This window comes from Carettochelys insculpta, chromosome 3 (assembly GCF_033958435.1).
Source record: "Carettochelys insculpta isolate YL-2023 chromosome 3, ASM3395843v1, whole genome shotgun sequence".
NCBI lineage: Eukaryota > Metazoa > Chordata > Testudines > Carettochelyidae > Carettochelys > Carettochelys insculpta.
In genome coordinates, this window is record NC_134139.1 from 140,435,693 (window position 1) to 140,455,407 (window position 19,715).

At 44.1% G+C, this 19,715-nt stretch overlaps 1 protein-coding gene across 2 annotated transcripts in view; it reads right to left on the reverse strand.

Moving 5' to 3' along the window:
* ANKRD6 (ankyrin repeat domain 6) overlaps positions 1-17,420 on the reverse strand; it is a 159,898-nt gene extending 142,478 nt beyond the window's left edge. For both annotated transcript variants that reach the window (XM_074990889.1, XM_074990887.1), the window contains exon 1: positions 17,365-17,420. The gene's annotated coding sequence lies outside the window, so the exon portion shown is untranslated. The remainder of the gene's footprint in view (positions 1-17,364) is intronic.
* Between the last annotated feature and the right edge of the window lie 2,295 nt (positions 17,421-19,715).

The window sequence follows — 19,715 nt, forward strand, 5'->3', positions numbered from 1 at the left end:
GTGGGCCAGAGCCACTGGGGCCAACAGAGCCAAAGGAGGAGCCACTGCTACCGCCACGCACTTGTCCCACCAAGTGGTGGGGTGCATGCACAAAGTGGGCACAGGGCGCTCCGTGTGTGCAGCTCTAAGGACCCACACCCCAGTGTCCAGTTCGCCACATGTGGCAAACAGAAAACGTATTGGACACCACAGCTCTAGTGTAGACATAGCCTTAATAGATTTAAGGAGTGTGACCTACGTACAGTCTCATTTTCTTTAGGAAAATACTTCCCTTGAGGAGTCCTGTCCCCTTTTTCCAGAATTGTATGTTGACTTCAGAAAAAGAAGGGGGAAAAAAAACAAAAAACTACTTCTGAAAGCCATGCTGTTGAGACTATGTATCTCTCTCCTCTCTCACCAGCTTCACACTACCATTATTCAGAACCGTAGCTTTGTTAAGAAAAGCTTGATCAAATGCCCATTGAGGCCAATGGAGAAATTCCCACTGATTTCAGTAGGTTTTGGATCAGGGCCCTAGAGCCAAAAGGAAAAAGAGGTTTCTACTGGGTGGTTGTATTTTAAAGAGAAATGCATTACTGCATAATCACTAACGATATTTGCAACCGTGCAAGGTACTAGACAGATTCTGACACATATTCAGCAGTTGTCATCAGCAGCAGCCCCTATGAGCTCAGTGCCGGTTGGCATCTGATGCCTCCCTCACTGTTTCCTCCCATCTTTCCCTGTCCAGTGCAGAGTGGTGCAGAGTTAGTCTACAGAAACTAAGCCAATCTACTACATCATCTACCCATTCTATGAAGGGTCTGCCCCACTTATTCAAGCTGTCCATTATGCCGAATACCAGGATCTTAACTTTTCATTCGCCATTCATTCTGCAGATATGCCCAAATAGCTGTAGCTTCCATTGTACAACCTTCCGCAGTAGGTTCTCTTTTGGCTGTATCTTCCTAAGCTTCCATTTGTGCAATAAGGTCTTAGTTGGAATGAAAAAGGCCGACAGAATTTGCTCCTTTTATAATATGTGTAAACTGAATCTTATGCTTTAGACTGTGAATTGATAATTTTCATATATCAAAAAAGATTTCTTACAAAGACTCTGCCTCCCTGTGCAGTACTACAGTTATGGTATTCAAATGGAAGGCGCCTGAAAATACGGATAAGCACACCTTATTCACGATTTTATGTGCAAAGCATTGTCCAGAAACAGAGAATTTTAAAAGAAAAAAGAAGTACACAGAAATGGATGCACAAGAAAACACCCTATTTTGTTCTATGAATTAACTGTTATCACTCTTGAAGGAGTTAAGTCAACGCAAAGTTTAAAAATTCAATCACACAAAAGTTAGGAACTGCTAAAATTAAGTGGCACAACTTTGGTTAAAGAAAACTTGCTCTAGTGCAGGAGTGAATAAAGTTGGGGGGCAGGCCCCTCAGGTGGAGAATGAAATTCCATAAGGTGGGCAGGCGCAGTACAATCAGCTGCAGCGTCTCAGGCCCAGCCATCTCATTAAAAAATGTTGAAATAGGTTACTGTTTTTATATATGTATATTCACATTTATATACCAATTAGTAAAGCTTTTACATTCTATATATTTTCTTACACATGCTGAAAGGTTTTTGTTTTTTTTTCATATGAACATGACCAAAATTTCTGTGGGTTTGGATTACGTTAGGCAGATTGGGGGAGGGTGGTGATGGCAGGGACAAAAAGTGGGGCCCAAAGTAAAAAAAAAAAAAAAAAGTGGCTCACCTTTGCTCTAACATTTAACCAGTTAACCAGTGGGGGCTGGAGCAGCCTCCCACCAGCCATGGGCAGGGAATTGTGCCAGCCCCATATGGCCCACAGCGAAAGGGTAGGGGTGCAACCAGCCAGACCAGCCCTGATCCATGAGAGAAGCCACTTCAGCAGCCTCCCTGGCCACTGTGCCCCCTTTAATTGGTTTACCGGTTACACTTAATGGGATTTTACACCCCGGTGCAGAGACCTGGAAACTGAGACACACTCACATGGGTTCACTATATGTCAGTAAAATTCACATGCAACATAACAAAGCAAATATAACCCCAACTTCATCACACCATGATTATTTTTTCTTTTCTTTATGAATCAATCCAGGCATTTTAATGCACTTTTACATACAAAATGCCCCTGGGGTTCCATGAAGACACTGTCTGACACATGAGCTAGACCTGCCTCACTACAAACTTCTGTTTTGTTTCCTGGGTTTGGAAAAACTGGGGGCTCGGATTGGAAGAATTACGCAACACGGTCCTAGAAATTTAATTTTTCCTCCAACACAATGTAGTAAAGTGATTACACTGCATCAGTAACAGTTGCTGATTTAGAAAATATATCCTAACAAGCCTAGAATAGAGGTTCCACAATATATGCAACGCACTCTTCTTTCAGAAGACAATCTTGGTGCACAGGTAATAACCCCATTTAAAGATGTTTTGAAGATTTATATCTACTACAGGCCTTAGGCTGCATTGATTGGCCCTACGTTGTGTTTGCTCTTGTTCATATAGAATTACTTTAGCTTACATCAGTCTCAGTCTTTTCTAAATCTGTACCTTTCAAATGCCTTGGATGCCAGGCATTACGGGAGGTTCTAAACCACACACACGACATTTTGTGATCTCATTGACCTCTCTTCTGACCTCTCATTAAACATTTTAAATAGCCTTAGCACAACTATAAGAGAAGAACGTATCACCAAGCTGTTAAAAGAACCTACAGTTCTGCACTGCAGTGAACAATTAAAATGTCTGACAGGACTTACATTGGAAAAACCTAGTTTCAGCTTTACACTAACTGCAAAGCCTAAACAAAAATGCAATTACGCACAGATTTTTGGGGCAAGTAATTACACTTTGTACTGACATGGTCCTCCAGAGATCTCAAAGTGCTTTATACAAGTTGGTATTATTATTCCTAACAGACAAGAAAACTGCAGAGAGATGAAATGACTTGATGACAGGTCAAAAAGAAAGTTTGCTGCACAGCCTGGAGTACAAACCAAGTTTCCTCTCCCAGTTCCATGATTTAACTGCTGCCCCCAGCACTCTGTCCACCAAGAGCATTCAACGTACGTAACTTAAATGCTTAAAACATTAATTTCTTCTTCACACAGAAAAACCCTCTAGTCTACCTCCATTTCCCACATGGAGGTCTTAGGCTATGTCTATAGTAGACAAAGAAGTCGATCGCTGATACGCAATTTTAGCTGTGCCAAATATGTCACTAAAACCCTAGACTTCAATGTCTGTCTATATGGAAGAAGGTTGACAGAAGTGTTTCTCCCATTGATGTTCCTTAATTCTTGACACTCACAAGGAGGTCTGGGATCAACTTTGACCTCAGAAAGCGCCATTTTCTGTGTGTGTGAAACAAAACCCAGAAGATCAAGTGGGTAGATCTTCTACAGTATCATAAACCTAGCCTCAGTACTAGAGAGTTTCAAAAGTGATGAAAATTAAGTTTTAACTTTAAAGCTTCTTTTCTGCAGAATTGTCCTTACTTTAGGGGGTATTAAAGTGCATAAGTCAGAGCTGAATTCATTTTTCATCTTGGCTTTGTGGTTCACCTTTAAGAGAACACGCTGGGATCAGACATACATCTTAGGATCAAAAACTATTTTGAAAGCTCATTTTCAACAGACACAAAAATCAATTTAACTGAGTTGCCCTCCTACAAATAGCTCTACGATTCCCTGATGAGCAACTGAGTTCCCTGCTCCCTGCCCCACTAATTCCTTTTCTGTTTTTGGCACTATTTATTAAACTAATCTTTCCCCTATACAGAGGGGCTGACCGCATTTGCAGTTTTTTAGGAATGCATGTCAGTGAAGCACACAGAAACTGTGTTTAGCTTAAAAAAAAAAAATTAAGTATTCAGAAACATTCCAACATGGTCACTTGAATGTATTTCAAAATGATTATTCATGATATGCAACATATTCAAAGACTCCCTCCACAAACAGGTTATGGATAAAAATCCATCACCACACATCGAAAATTCATTTACACTGAATCACTTTGTATAAACTTGTAACTACTTGACCAAGCATGTGCAAGTCAGAGTTACTACATGAAGTGGCTGTTGATATATAAATCGATGAGACAGAAATGGAAAAAAATGATTCGATCATCTAGCTATTCTTCTAACAAAGTTGGATATACTTTTCAGAGAGAGACATAGCAACCCTGGAGTTTTGGATGGGAAATCTGAACTATCCCACATTTATGAATAGATGGCAAATTCAATTTGCAGTGGCACAAACCTCACTATGATGCTGTTTAGTTTTTAAAGAAAAAGGTTATAAAATAAAAAGGCTACTGTAAAAGAGAAGTAAGCATGCCAGAAGCAATCTAATCTTAATATGAACGGTCCATGTCCTCCTTCTGATCCTAAACAACTATTATATGTAAAAGTAAGCACATTCATGATAGAGTGAGAAATTCATCATACTTCTTTGAAGGTCTGTATGAATACATATGCTTCTCTACTTCCTGACTTAATTCCGGTGCCTCCAGACATTCGAGAAGGGGGAAAACTCACCAAACTGTAAATTTTGTTTTAGTTTATTTACAGTGGAGTAAGGGAAAAGAAAAAATGTTACAATCTCTCATATTGACAGGGCCTAGAAACAACTCTGATAGGCACACTATAAATTCCTAGGACATACACACATCATCTTGAACACCAGGTACTCTGCCTGTATCATGTGACAGTCCCACCACCTGTACCAGAAGTTGGCAGCCAAAATAGCAAGAAGAGACATTTTCTTCCAATTCAGTAAAAAACTCAGTAATTCAGTAGCCACAACGCATATGAATACAAGATGGTCCTTAATATATAACAAACCATACTTTTTGTAACCCCTATTTTAAGAAGAGTTCACACACAACGATTTGTAATGCCATATGTGATTACTGCAGGACATTCACAAACTTTTTACATATTGTTTCCTCACACTTTACCTTTGTGTGTTTCTACCACTATCTTCCTTACTTTCACTCCCGAACCTTCTCTCTTTCTTTCGAGATCATATATCTTTTGCTAATTTACATAAGAGTTGTTCATTTTGGGGTTGTTAGACATTCAAAATCAAAAATAATCAGGGGGTTTTTTTGTGTTTGTTTTTTTATTACTTTGCAATTTTAGCAATGGAGCCACAAATTAAAGAGCTGCATGCAGCTCCAGTGCCATGTAACAGAGACCGAAAGAAAATACTGTGGGACATAACTTCAGTTACTAATCTACATTCTACGGAAGCAGGCCATCTGCTAGGTTGCAATATGACACCTAATCAGAGAGAATGTAAATCTGCTGTTCCAATAGGAACTTTGCTTTCATAAAACATCATCGCTAATGGGCAAGTTCGTTTTAGGAGATAACGGCTAAGCTGTTTGCCTCTGAAACAGATTCTTTTCTAAACCCGTCCTAAAAAAGCAGTGGTCTCACATCTGTCCTGGTTTGAGGGTATGTCGTAATAGCAATATACACAGAAACCCATGCCAGGACACAGATGAAAGTGGAAACACAGGAAATTTATACTCCTGAGTTTTCCTTGTAATACTTCCCTTATAGGAGAAGAGGGCTGTAGAAGTGGCAAGAAACTCAGTGCACATAACTCGAAGTTCTCAGGGATCTGCCAAAAGCAAGGAGTATCTCTGCTTTTCCCCAGGAAGTCAGAGGCAGCCAGGGTAAGGGTGTCAGGGAAAAGGGGTGAAGCGAGGATACCAGTAGACCCCCAGTGTTAGAGAGCTTCCATCGCCCGTCTCTGGCTGCTTTGGTCCTGCTACTTACTACTTTCAAACCCTGAGAGTCCTATCAATTAACTTCACCGCAGACGTGCCCCATTTCCAGAGTCACGGAGCCAGACTAGTAATTATGGCTTTCCTGACTGAGACGTTAGTGCACTCTAGAAATGAGTCCATTTGTTTGTCTGCAAGGTCTTCAAACTCCACAGATTACCCTCCAAAATCACATCTAAATCCAAACAACTAGCAAACGCTAATCTCTGTTGTATTCATTTAAATGGAATACAAGGGCTCAGGGTGTTAACGTAGGCTAGCCACTGTCCAGCATTAAGCAGCATTCAGCAAGGTGTTGGACTTGACACACGAGCGAATTCAGCACATGGCAAATACACCACTAAAAATCTTTTACGGCTTTTTATTAAAGATACAGAACAGGGAAAACAGTTAAAAGGTTTGAAATGTAATTAACAATTAAGGCTTTAATACTAACAGCATTCCATGTTCTCTTTGCCTTCCTTATTACTGCCCTACTGAAGCAAGTTCCCAGGAGGGGTGGTAACGTGAACTATACCTGCAGTGGTGTTACAGCAGCCAATGCTTCTCAGGAACTGGGTCAGAGGAACCCCAGGGAGAGTTACTTAACCTGGGGCAGGGCAGGGGGGAACCTATGGCACATGAGCCAGATCACTGCAGAGAGGGGAAGCCGCAAGCCTAGTGAGCTAGATCCAGGCAAGCTAGGGCAGGTGCCAGCCCACAGGCTCTCTCTTGGGGGGGGGGGGGAAGGGGGGGGGAGGAAATGACTCTGCACACTGCGTCTCCCAGCTGAGGGAATGACAATACAGGGAAGTGCTGGCCTGAAGGCTTTTCCCCAGCTGCCCCCCTTAGCCAGAATCACAGCCAGTGGGAGCAGCAGGGGGTACAGAACCACGTGTGCCCCCCCACAGATGTACAGGTAAGCACTCTCCCATTACCCTCACACACACCCTTTCCCGCCCATACTCCACCCCCTCCAGCCCGCTCCTGCACCCTCCCTCCTGCCCAGACCCTTTGCCCTCACCTTGACCCTGCAGGCCCATTCTCATCCCACTCCCCAGCAGCTCCCTCCTGCACACTAAGCCCCTCATTTTTTGTTCCACCCCAAAGCTAGGGAGTGTTTCCACAAAATCTGCTTGCCCTGGGTCCCCAAAATAGTTAATCTGACCGGGGGGGTGGGGAGCCCTGAACCTTGGTCCTCCCTCAACTCCTCTGGGGCTGGAGCAAAAGGGGAGTAAAATGTCTCAGTCAGGGGCCACATTAGTGAGGGTTGGGGAGGTGTGTTTTGGTTTTTTTTTTAACTACTCACTTTTGGTCTCTATCATAGGACGCTAACGTGTGCTCTGCCCAATCCTTTAATTCTTCCAGCCTTTTTTGAGTTTGGGTCCAATCTTGCTCCCTGTTATCTCCTTTGCTAAGAAACTGATTGAGCAAGCAGGGTGAGAGCCACACTTAAAAAGTGGGCAACAGGAATTTTGCCTTTGTCACTGAAAACTCATTAGCAGCTTGGGGATTACATACAATTTTATTCCCAACTAGTTGTTTTTGAGACAGACCACACACATACAAGCAAGAGCATACTGTAATTTGAAACATGCATTAATTCTTCTAGAGAAATATACCAAGGCAAAAAATGTTTCTACACCTTATATTCTCAACTCTCGCAAGAACTGGGGAAATGGGTAGAGCAGCACACGCACTTGTGATCAAAAAGAAATCCAAGACAGTAGGTTTTTGTGTGTGAATACTGTCCTGCCTAGAATAAGAAAACTGATCTGTAATTACCTGAGAATGTCCCTTAACTAAGCTGATCTACAGATGCATTACAATCTGAACTTTAGTCTGCTGGAGAGAGGGCAGGGGAGTTATGGGGGAGGCAGCAAGGGGGGAAAACCACATCTGTCAGTCCCTGAAGTTCCATTTGAAAATTTCCAAAAGTTATTCAAAATCTACTTTTTTTACAGACTGTGATAAATATATTTTCTCATATCTAATGACGACAAACTCAAACCCTTGGAACTGGATGTCAAGCACCAATAAAATGTTTAAGTTTCCATCTCTATTCTAGATCATCATTTTGCATCTGAAGTAGACCAGATCTGTGCAATTTGTTACTTGAAGAAAGGATGTTTTCTGGTAAGCATGGATACCTTTTCCTCCTGTTCTTACTGCTAATTTCCACAGATTCATTACAATGGAATTTTCATAGCAATATGTCTGGAGAGGAGGCAAGGCCATCCTTTAAATATGTGGTGCCTTGCATATGGATGTCCAAACCAAGGTAGACTACATAAATATCTCCTTTATCTTTCCCTAGCACTAATACTTTTCTCTGGTGCTCATCACACCAGCATCTGAGTCCCTCCCAAGCAGTATCTTCACAAAATTCCTATTAAGTGAGATGGCATTTTTATCCCATTTTACAGATGGAGAACTGAGGTACAGAGACATGAATGTAAAGTATCTACTAATTTTGGATGTTCAATTATAGATGCCTATGGCTTGAATACATTACACTGTGTGTTTAAAGTATGGCTCCCATTGATTTCATTTCTGGCTAGAAGCATGCCATACTTCTGTAAGTAAGATCCCAAGGCCTCAAGCTGTCCTTCCAGAAAGTGAGAAGAACCAAGTTAGTGGCCACCTGTGAAAAGTTCAGTTTAATTAACATGACTAGTATCACAGTGGATCTCAGTGGCAGGGATACAATCCACTCCTCCAAGGCAGCATTCAGTGTCTTAACTAAAAGACAATCCTTTGTCTTCCTGCAACCCACTGTCTCACTCACTTTCTGCCTTGCAACTGCTGCAACAAATGGAGCAGAGGTCCTACAACTTAATTCTGGATCTCTGAGAGCTTGACTTCACAACCTTCATGTTCTCTTATCAAAGTTGTTTGGGGTGCAATGACTAGACAGACTAGGGGGGGAAAGAAGAAAGGAGGAGGAGGAGGATGGAAAAGTGTTTGTTACAGCAATCAATTGAAAGATTACAACCTCAAGAGCTTCTCAATGTCAGCTAGCAGAAGGTCCACCATACTGAAACATGGACAGACTCACTATCCCACATTGCCATAATATGTATCTAAAAGGCATCATAACATATCATAAAGAATGACATGCTAGTCCTAAAAATCACTGTGTGATATATGTATGGGTTTTGTATAAAGAATTAGGTGGGTATGGTAGAAACACGTTCTTAAAACATATCTTGGAGGCAGTGCACAAATGCAGTCTTCCCCAGACAAGGAATGTGGATTTACTTGTCTGACTAACTTGATTCCAGACAGAGGACAATTAAAGTGTGATTACATATCAGGTAAACAAGGCAATCAAGCAACAGAAGCAACACAAAACAAAAAAGCAATAAGTGTCCTCTAGCACTTTAAAGACTAATAATACAATTTATTAGGTGATGAGCTTCGTGGGACAGACCCACTTCTTCAAATATGGAAAATCCTGATAAATGGTAAATGAGATTATGAGAATTTAACAGGAAGAAAGAACAAAATTAAACAAAAACTGATGAATCAGCTAGATAGGACAGATGGGGGGGCAGAATGAGGGAAGAAAATAGTTACTGCAAGTGTCTGTTAAGTGGGCTTCCTGGGATCACTGCAAATATCAAAGGTGGGGAAGCTGTCCTTGTCATGCATAAAGTAAATGATATCTTTATTAAGCCGGAAGTGAAAAGTGTCGGACTTGAAAACGAACTCCAATTTTGATGTCTCCCTTTGCAATCTGGTGTTAGTCTCTTTATTTTAGAATGCAGACTTTTAAGTTTTGGATGCTATGACCTACTAGATTGAAGTGCTCACTGACAGGTTGATGTCTATTCAGATTCTTAATGCCTGATTTATGTCCATTTATTCTTTGAAGTGATTGTCCAGTTTATCCAATATACACAGCAGAGGGGCATTGCTGGCACATGATAGCATGTAGCACTTTGGTAGAAGCAGAGCTGTCTCAGCGCCAGTCACCTGGAGCCTTGTACTTCAGGAGGACACAGGGTTTGGGTGGTGCAGCAGCTGGCAGCAGAGTGACCAACCCTGCTCCACCCTGCCAACTCATGCTAACACTTGATAGTGGAGGAGCTGGAGTGTTGACGAAGGGTGTGGCCTGGGCTGGCTGACAGTGTACCGGGCCCCGAATCTCTTGCAGACAGAACTGTCCCTATGTAATAAACTCAAGCATGAAGTGTAATCTCCTGTCAAGCTCACGCCCGCTAAAGTTGTAATGGTAACAGAGGCTTACTGTTCTAGGCATCCAGTAAGTGTGGAACATCAAAAAGAACAGCAAGTTGGGGAGAACAGTTTTATTAATAGAAATAGAAAAAAAAAAGGGAATCACACATTTCAAATGGTTTATAGACAATCTCTAACTACCAATGTTTATGAACTATATCCACCATGTTGCAATCAGGAACTATTAGAAAAGACGGAGGCAATAATATTTTTACATTGGTAGCCCATTTCATGAATGGATGTCAGAGAAATTCACAAAATCTAAACAGATGAAGTGACTTGTGCAAAGGCAATAGCATGTCAGTGACAGAGTTGTGAACAGAACTTGTCTCCTGGTATCACCATGATTAAAAGCACTTTGAACTATAACAGTACTTTCAGGAACAATGATATTTTCTAAGCAGAGTTCCATTAGTTTAAGCTGCAAAGAATATTCTCTATTTGTAAACTTTCTATCCCACTGTCCTGGGCACCAATAATCACAAAATACTACAATAAACCATCGCTTTAATGGACTAATGGGGGGAAGGGGTGTCCGTTAATGCCAAACACCTGTTAAATCCAAATGTTTATACTGTATGATGATTCACCGACCTTCCCAGCCCATCACTCACTCCTGTCCTCTGCCCCCGACATATTCTCTTCCCCTCACACCTCCTTCTCCCCTCCCAATTACCAGGAGGGGAGCTGAATGCCGACCTGGCTCCTTTCACCTCCTGCAGGTCTCAGTGCTGCAGCTCCTCCAGCCCCCAGCTCCAAGCCGACCAGACAAAGGTAGAGTGTGGCCGACCCCCACCTGCCAGTGGGCAGCAGCCTCCAACACCATGTCTGCTGCTCAGTGTAATTCCAGGCAGCGGCGGCCAGGCGCAGACGTGCTCCATGCACATGGCACTGGGGGAGGAGAGCTCTTGCACCCTGCCCCAGCCCCCTTCCCCGGCTCCTCTGGCCTTGGTGACCCCAGCCGCTCCAGCATTTATTTGAGAGAGGGGCTGGGGGGGAGGGGGGCCTGGCAGATAGCATCCATTATTTACAAAGTCCATTAAATTGAGGGTTTATTGTAATTTTATATGGATAATGCTTTCCTCCTATATTACACAAAATTGTAAAGCAAGAGCCAAAATTCACAGTCATGCATGTTGTCACTGCATAGTACATAACATTTCAGTTACTAAATTCATGACATATCATCCTTCGACTACTGCAAGAGCTATAGCAACTGGCTCATCTAAGGAATGATACCAATACCAACAGGCAGAATGTGAAGTATTTCTTTTCATTCCAACATCAAGATCGCTTGGCCTAATCCCAATAAAATATCAAGATTGAATTCCTGAAAAACGTCAAAGTCATTAGTTGCTTTAACAAGTTTTATTGTTAATTTAACTTGGTGGCTGAAAAAGTATATTTACCTTAAAGGGTTAAATTTAGGGAGGCAAATCAAACTTCAGCTAAATGTTTTACTATAATGTGCAAAGCAGGTTAGCTGCCAAGGACTTTCACTATTTTTCATTTCTGTCTCAGTCACTCCTTAGAACATTAAGCCTTTGAGCACTAAAGAAGTGAAAACAAAGACTTCAGTGAACAAGCATTTTGTTCCATATCATTAACTCCTAACAGAATCTGAAGATTAAGGACATTGTAGAGAATTAAACAGATCTCAGCAATAAATGCAGTTGCTTCAGGATTACTGTTCCATCTCAGGATATAACTCATCCTTGGCTTTACGTTTTAGCTTGAGTTTCACTGGAGCCAAAACACAAGAGAGGCATAAAATTAACTTTAATTCCATGAGAATTTCTTTTGGTTCCAACAAATTCTGTCTTGAAATGTAAATTAGGTTTACAGATAACATAGATATCAGTCCTACTGCATTTACTGCATGTTGGCACTAAAGCAGTAGAGGTGTTCAATGGATAACCCAAGCCAACTGAGTTCAATATACATTTTTGCAATATTGAAGTGGTTCTACATACAGCTTACACAGTATATCTTGTACGAACATATCCACACTATCTGGGAGTTGGCTGTAAAATGTCGTCAAATAACTTTGGGAACCAGAGAGCACAGATATTTTTGCCTCTATTAAGGAGAGTTGGCTCACACCTGTGCTTAATCAGCTGCCTCCCAGCTGATGCCAGTGATAGGTTTGCTATATTGATCTTGTGTTATTTACAAAATATGACAGTGAAGTCCTAAGAAAGAGGAACTGAATCCTGTGGAGAACCCTCTTCAATGCACAGGGTGCCAAGTCAGTCTACCACCATATACATACTATGCTACTGCACACTCTTTTCCACCTATAATTATACATCTTTGCCGGATGATTTTGAACAAGATACATTTATGCCTCCCCCCCACCCCAGCAATAAATTTAGCGACATAAAATTACTTAGTTCCATTTGTATTACCCCAGAAAAATTACAAGTCATTTATCCTTACAAAGGAAATGCCACTGGGCTCATTCTGCAAGTAAAATAAGGCATCTCATTTGTGGTTTTAAATAAAGTATTGCCTCTGGTTAGATGTTATTCTGCTTTACCTCTACGGAAAGATATAGCTACAGGCTGTCTGGAAGTTCATCTGAAGCCCTCACTGTTGATTGAAAAACAAGGGATGGAAGATTGGAATAGAATGGAAACAAACTAAAACTTAGCACTCACTTATTTTGTGTTCAAGGATTTCAAAGTAGTTCAGTGAAGTGTCACAACATCCCTACAAAGTAGATACACATTATTGTTGCTTTTTCATTGAGTTAGGCTATGTCCACACAACAGCCTATGCCAGCAATACCTATGTCACTCTGGGGCAGACAAGAAAGTAAACTGGTGCACCCTGACGCGCCACTCCAGCAAGAAGGAGCCCGCCACCTGGGGGACTCTGCCGCAGGAGAGGCATGGCGCACCTCCAGCTGGGCTCCCAGGCTCTCCTGCATGTTGCCATGCTAAGCAGGAGGCAGGTTAAAGGGGTTAGCGAGGGGCATGCCCCTCCATCATTCCAGGACTGTCTCAGCCCCAAGCTTCCCCTCTCCCTGCAGGCACTATATAAGGAAGCGGGTGGGGGGGAAGACTGAAGCCTCCAGCCCCACAAGATCTGTACGGAGACGCTGCTTGCTGTTCCCCCTCAGTCACTCAGGCAGTGAGAGCAAAGCACAGTGTGCATGCAGTCCCCTCACTCCTGGCTGGGGAGGGCAGGGGACAGAGGAGTGAGTGACCCATGCTGTACATGTTCCTCTTAGTCCTCTACAGGGACCGGAGGGGAACAGCAAGCAACAAGCAGTAGCCTGGTATGAATCTCAGGGGAGTGCTTCAGTTCCCTCCCCCTGCCATCCCTACATACCACCCTTGCCAGGGATGGGCCTTCTTCCCAGACCCAACTGGGTAGCTGCGGGGCAGGGGGAGGAGAGAAGCCCTTACTTACATTAAAACACAAGTTGTCTGCTTGTATTTACAGAACAACAAACAGGGCTGGCTCAAGGGTTTTTGGTGTCTCTCCCACTGCCCCGCCACCCCGGCATTCAGTTTAGAGAAAAATGAGAAGTCTAGAATGAATCTTACCTTTATTTACTTGGCATTCAAAATGAAAAATGTAAAAATAGAATTTTGTTCATCTTTTTCTACTTTTTGTTAATTCTAGCACAATTACACTGTAACAGGGTAAACTGCCCAGTAGTTGACACTTTAAGTTTAATTCATTTTGAGTTGTACACTGTTTCTGGTCAGCATTATAAAAAGTGACATTTCAAGTTTCAACTGTCGTCTTTCCAAAGGAACTGATTTTTGGGAGGCCATGAAAATCTTTATTCCTTGATACTGAATGAAATCTATTTTTATGACTGGCCAACACTGAACTACTGAAAACGACTGAACTTCCAGACCTTCGCCCTTCCCAGGCAGCAAAACCAGGCCGTGTGCTTTTAAAGATGTGCTGTGACACATTTTAGCTGTATTTACATGCATAGCCATGCTCCAGAATGTGAAATAAATAATGTAAATCAACTTCTGAGTTGGCAATAATGCCCTGTTTTACAAATACAATACATGATGCTTCCATTTATAAGCGATGACATGTTTTTAAACAGAGAAAAAAAATTCACTTCTGTCTAATCTGGCACCACTTAAAACCCAGCACACCAGGCAACCACTTAGTTTGTTCAAATGGTCAGGCTTGCCCTGACAAAGAATTAATTATTAGTAAGGTTTTCTTATATATCACTTTTAACCAAAGCACTTTACAATAGTTCACTAATGGCACAAACATTTGGAAGATAGTTAAACAGTCCACTGAGACCATCAGCAATTTTCAGCTGGTCCACAAAAAAGTTGGAGAAACACTGTTCTATACTAAAGCATAATGTTACTTCAACAGGCAACTTTGCGCTCATGGGCACACACAGTAGTGTATTACAATAATATGCATATGTCATGCAATATGTTGTATTTTCCCAATACGGCGAGTTTTTATGTATATCTGAATGATACAAAGATGGGGTGAAAACTAAAAAAAAAATGCTTTTCATAAAACTAAAAATATAGGGGCTTAAATATGTGTTAAATAACCCATTAACACTCATCCTGTTACAGGAGGGGAAGAAGGAGGATTATTAGTAGATTACATATTGTTGTAACAAACCATAAATCCAGCATCTATTCAGCCCACGATTTTTAGTATCTAGCAAAGTTAGGAATGTAAGTGATTAGTCCTGTTAGTTTTGGGGGTTTTCCCACTGAAATCAAGCAATTAAATAAATGGCATTCCTCCAGATGCAACCTTCTTAAGATCTGGGCCTAAAACAGACCACCATCATCATGGATGGGGCAAATTTACTCTTCTGTGAAACATATCACAGCCATTGGCACATTCTTCCCTCTTAAGAGAAACTGATTTAACTCAAGGGACTTCTGCCTATTAAAGACCAATATGTACATTTGTGATCATGTAAATAGCTCTGCAAGTAACTGAAATAACTGATCTGCCCTTCTGCAAGATACTTACTCAGATTGCTTTTTACCTGACCCCACTATCACTGTCCTTCAGAAAGAAGGAAATTCAGCAACAATCTAAAATTAAATTATCCATTCACAAATAATTTTAAGTATAGTGCCACAGGAACCCTTGTTGAATCTGAAATATAGATACTTGGTTGGTCACTCTCTAAGATAGAACTCTGCCCATGCTTCCTGCTGCAATGCCTGCATCAACTCACAGAATATTAGATGTTTACATATTAGTGGTAGCAATAAAGTGAATACTGCAAGACAATGAATGGCACTGTGCATATCCAGTTATAGCTCAACATATTGTAATCACAAGGCATTAAATCCATGGGAGTCATTGCTATGCGTAATAAACTAATGGAAACATTTGTCAGTTTTTGTTTGATGTCAAGAAAAGGAAGGATGATCTTGGGCCACATTCCCATTTCTGGTCAGAAGTCACTAACTATGGAACCAAATCCAAGCTGACAGACCTCCTCTCTCTCACTGTGGAGTCCCAGTGACTTCATGGGAACTTTGCATAGGCATAACAGTCACCTTCACAGATTAGCAGGATCTGGCCTTGGCAAAGAAATGCATCCAAAATTAGTTTACTATTTGGGCACTGTAGATAGTAAAACCTCCCTCTGTCAGTCCCCTACCATAAAAGCATCAGCTTTATACTATTAAACACCAACTGGCTCCAAGCTCACTCCCATCCCACCCAAACTTGCTCGCTCACAACATTCAGTAGTAGAACTTCCCTCACAGTTCTGAATATCAGCCTTTTACATTGTCCCATGCTCCTAAACCAAACACTGCTGGGACTGAGGTGCAGGCTTTCCTAAATGCTGATAAAACATGCCAAAATAGCAAACACAGCTTCAACCTCTCACAACCCTTACTCTCTGGTCCAGCAGCATCTGTGGCCCAGCAGGACCATGGAAGTTCTTGGACCAGAGAGTCCTGGTGGAGGGCTGGTAGCTGTGACCCTAGGAGCAAGGGAGCTGGCAGCTGATCTCCTGGCCAGACTAGCAGCAAGGGGCCTGGAAGCCTTGCAGGGTCTGGTGGCTGGGAGCCAACCTGGTTCAGCAGAAAGGGGGAGCTGGCTGGAAGGCCCTCAGCCAAGCGAGGCTGAGGGACTGATGGTAGGGTACAGAACTGACCTCTCCAGGTCCAGCAAACCCCTGGTCCAGGATGAGTCAAGATTACCATGTGTTTGACCTTCCAGAAAAGAGGACATCCCTGACAAGGAGTGTTTTTGTATCAGATCTACCAACTCATTGTAGTAACGCACAAGGGAGCAAACTGGGGGGCACAACACTTGGTAAGGGAGGTGCAGTATGCTGCTGCATCGCCAGCCCTTTGCCCCCACCACAGGGGACTCGTGTGGGGGAGGGCCAATTGCACTGAGCCAATGGGAGAGAGGGTGGGCGCACCTGTGACACATGCCCTGTTGCCAGGGTGAGGCATCTGGTTCCTGGTGGCAGATGCAGGGCTGGCAAAGGGATTTCCCAGCCTGGCACTCACACTCCCCTCATGGCACCACAGCCAGCCCGGTCCCACAGCATTTCCCCCTCCCTGGGGTGGAGCCATCGTTTGCCCAGTGCCTGAGACCCCAGCCAGCACATGCCCGCACTTGCATCCCTTCCTGTGGTCCTAACTGCTGGGCCGAAAAGGGGGATGCAGCATAAGAAGTTTGCTGAGCCCTACATTAAGGTGCCAGATGTACTGCAATACATTACTACAGCAGGAGTTGGTAGACACTGATACAGACACTCTCTCTCTGGGGGGTCCTCTTTTTTTATACGATAGCCCTACGGGGCGCCACACCAGGGAGGTCCAGCGCGTACTGCGGCTGCAGCACAAAGCAATTAGCAGGGACACCTCTCCAGAGAATGGGGAGCACCCTGCGGGCTGAGGGGGCGCAGATGAGTGCCTGGTTAGCGGCCAGGAAAAGGCACTTTCCCGCCCTGGCGGCCTGTTTCCAAGCAGCGCCTCAGGGGCACCTGGCTGGGAGGCGGCCACGTGGAGCCCAACAGAGCGGACTCCAACCCAGCGCGTGCTGGAGCCCCCGGAAACGGGGCGGGCTCTGCCCAGGCGGCTGCCCCGGTGGCGCGGAGCGCAGGGCAGCCCTGCAGGTGGGGAGCAGCCGGCGCACGAGCGCCCCACGCCCTTCGCTTGTTTACCAGCCGGCCCTGCACCGGGGCGGGGGATTGGGCTGCAGCAGCTCCGTCAACAGCGGGATACTGCAGACACCTGCTGGCGGGGGCGGGGGCGGGCCGGGCCGGCCCCCCGCAGGGACACGCACCCCCGCCCGCGCAGGGAGGGGGCACGACCACTTCCTACCTTGCCTCGGGCTCCCCGGGGCGCTCATGCAGCCAGGCCGCGCCAGGGCTCCTCCCGGCGCTGCTGCGACCTCCCCGCGGCTCCCTCGGGACGGCGCGAAGTTCCTGCAAGCTCAGACGCCGATGCCCTCAGCTGGTAGCTGACTGGTCCCCACCCGCATTGCCTTCTGCAGCAGCGACACCCAGCGGCCGCGGCGCGCAAGGACCAAAGCCGCCGCAGAGGTGCGCTGCAGAGAGGCTGCGCTCAGTGGCTGGGGCAGGGGTGGGGGGGCTTGGGGAGGTGCGCGGGTTACACTGGGACCGTCTACAGCTATGGGGGGGGGGGCAGAAATTACATTTCAACAGGAAAAAAGTGTTAAGAAAGCCTTGGATTTCCCGGCCAGCTAACCCCCCACAAACCTCAACAGAACAGCTCCATACTAACACTGGCACACAAATGTACACAGTTCCCAGAGCCCATGTGTAGTGGCCCCATGCCCACACTTGCTGTGCTGGTGTCCTCAGCGCATTAGTGCCCTGCCCTGGAGTACCTCTCCTGGCTGTGCCAGGACTGGGGACATAGTCCCAGCTTGACAAAGCCCTGGCAGGGATGATTTAGTTGGGGTTGATCCTGCTTGAGGCAAGGGGCTGCACTAGATGACCTCCTGAGGTCCCTTCCAGCCCTAGGATTCTATGATCCTATGATAGTGACCCTTCCTGCAATTGCGTGCCTTGGACCCAGCTGCTCCCCCTTCCTGGCTTAGGGCCCACCAGACAAGCTCACTGTAGTTTCCCCTTTTGGGAGTGGAGACAATCCTTTTTCAAAGTCTCTGAGGACCCACGGTCTCAGAGAGTCTTGTCATGAATCGTAGTACACTAGAACTGGAAGAAATATTGAGGGATTATTGAAAGCCGTTCCTACATTAAGGGCAGGAACAACTACACTCTAGCTCATTCCTGACATGTTTATCTAACCTATTCTTAAATATCTCCAATGATGGAGGGTCTACAACCATGCTAGGTAGTTTATGCCAGTGCTTCACCACCCTGATAGTTGGGAAGTTTTTCCTAAAGTCCAACATAAACCTCCCTTGCTGCAGTTTAAGCCCATTGCTTCTTTTCCTATCCTCAGAAGTTCAGGAGAATCATTTTCCTCCTTATAACATTTTAGGTTCCTGAAAACTGTTATAATTTTCCCTCTCATTCTTCTCTTTTCCAAACTAAACTAACCTAATTTCAGTTGTCCCTCATAGGTCTTGTTTTCTAGACCTTTAATCATTTTTGTTGTTCTTCTCTGGACTCTCTCCAATTTCTCCACATCTTTCCTGAAAAGGGGTGCTCAGAGCAGGTTACAATACTCCAGTTGGGGCGTAATCAGTGCAGAGAAGAGAAGAATTACTTCTTGTGTCTTGCTTACAATACTTTTGTTCATGTGGCTCAAAATGATGTTTGGGTTTTTTTTAAGCAACAATGTCATACTGTTGACTCACATTTACCTTGTGGTCCACTATGATCCCTAGATCCCTTTCTGCAGTACTCCATTATAGACCAGTGGTTCCCAACCTTTTCAGTAACATGGCACACTTCAATAAGACAAATATTTCCATGGCACACCCACTTTTTCAAGATGAATCAATTGGTCTTAAAAGTCACATTTACTTGCATTTACTATGGTTACAATCTTACTAGACAGGTTTGCAACCTAGTAGTGCATACAAAAAGCTAAACAAGAATCAACTGCATTAATGTTTCAAATGAACCACAAAATATGCAGTCTTAGACAGTGAGCAGACACATTTTCAAAAACTGGCCAATGCCATGCTAGAAATGTTGAATAGATAAGTAACCACTGAAAGCAGGCTCTCCTCCCCAGCAGCCGATTGGAGCCAGGAAGCAGCATTTAAACCACATCCTAGCTCCAATAAGCTCGTGCCTTCCCTCCCTCACCCTTGCTACAGGAGGGAGTTGTGGAGGGTTCCCCACCAGCTCATTTGGGCCAGGAAGCAGTATTTCAGCTGTCTCCGGGCACAAGAGGGATCCTGCAGCATTGGCATTTCTCCTCACAGTGGCCTTGACCAACCCTGTGCCATCTGCAGTGAGGGGAAATTGACAAACCCCTTACCAGGAGGAATTCAGGCAGACCAGCAGAGGGGAAATTGACAAAATGTCATGGCACACCACTGTGTTGCAGCATACTGGCTGAAAACAACTCTCCTAAACAGTCACTTCCCATTTTGTGTGTAAGACACTAACCTTTCCTAAATGAACAGGAAGTCTTGTGGCATCTTATAGACTAACCGATATTTTGGGGCATAAGCTTTCATGGGCAAAGACCTGCTTTGCATTGGATGAAGCAGGTCTTTGCCCACGAAA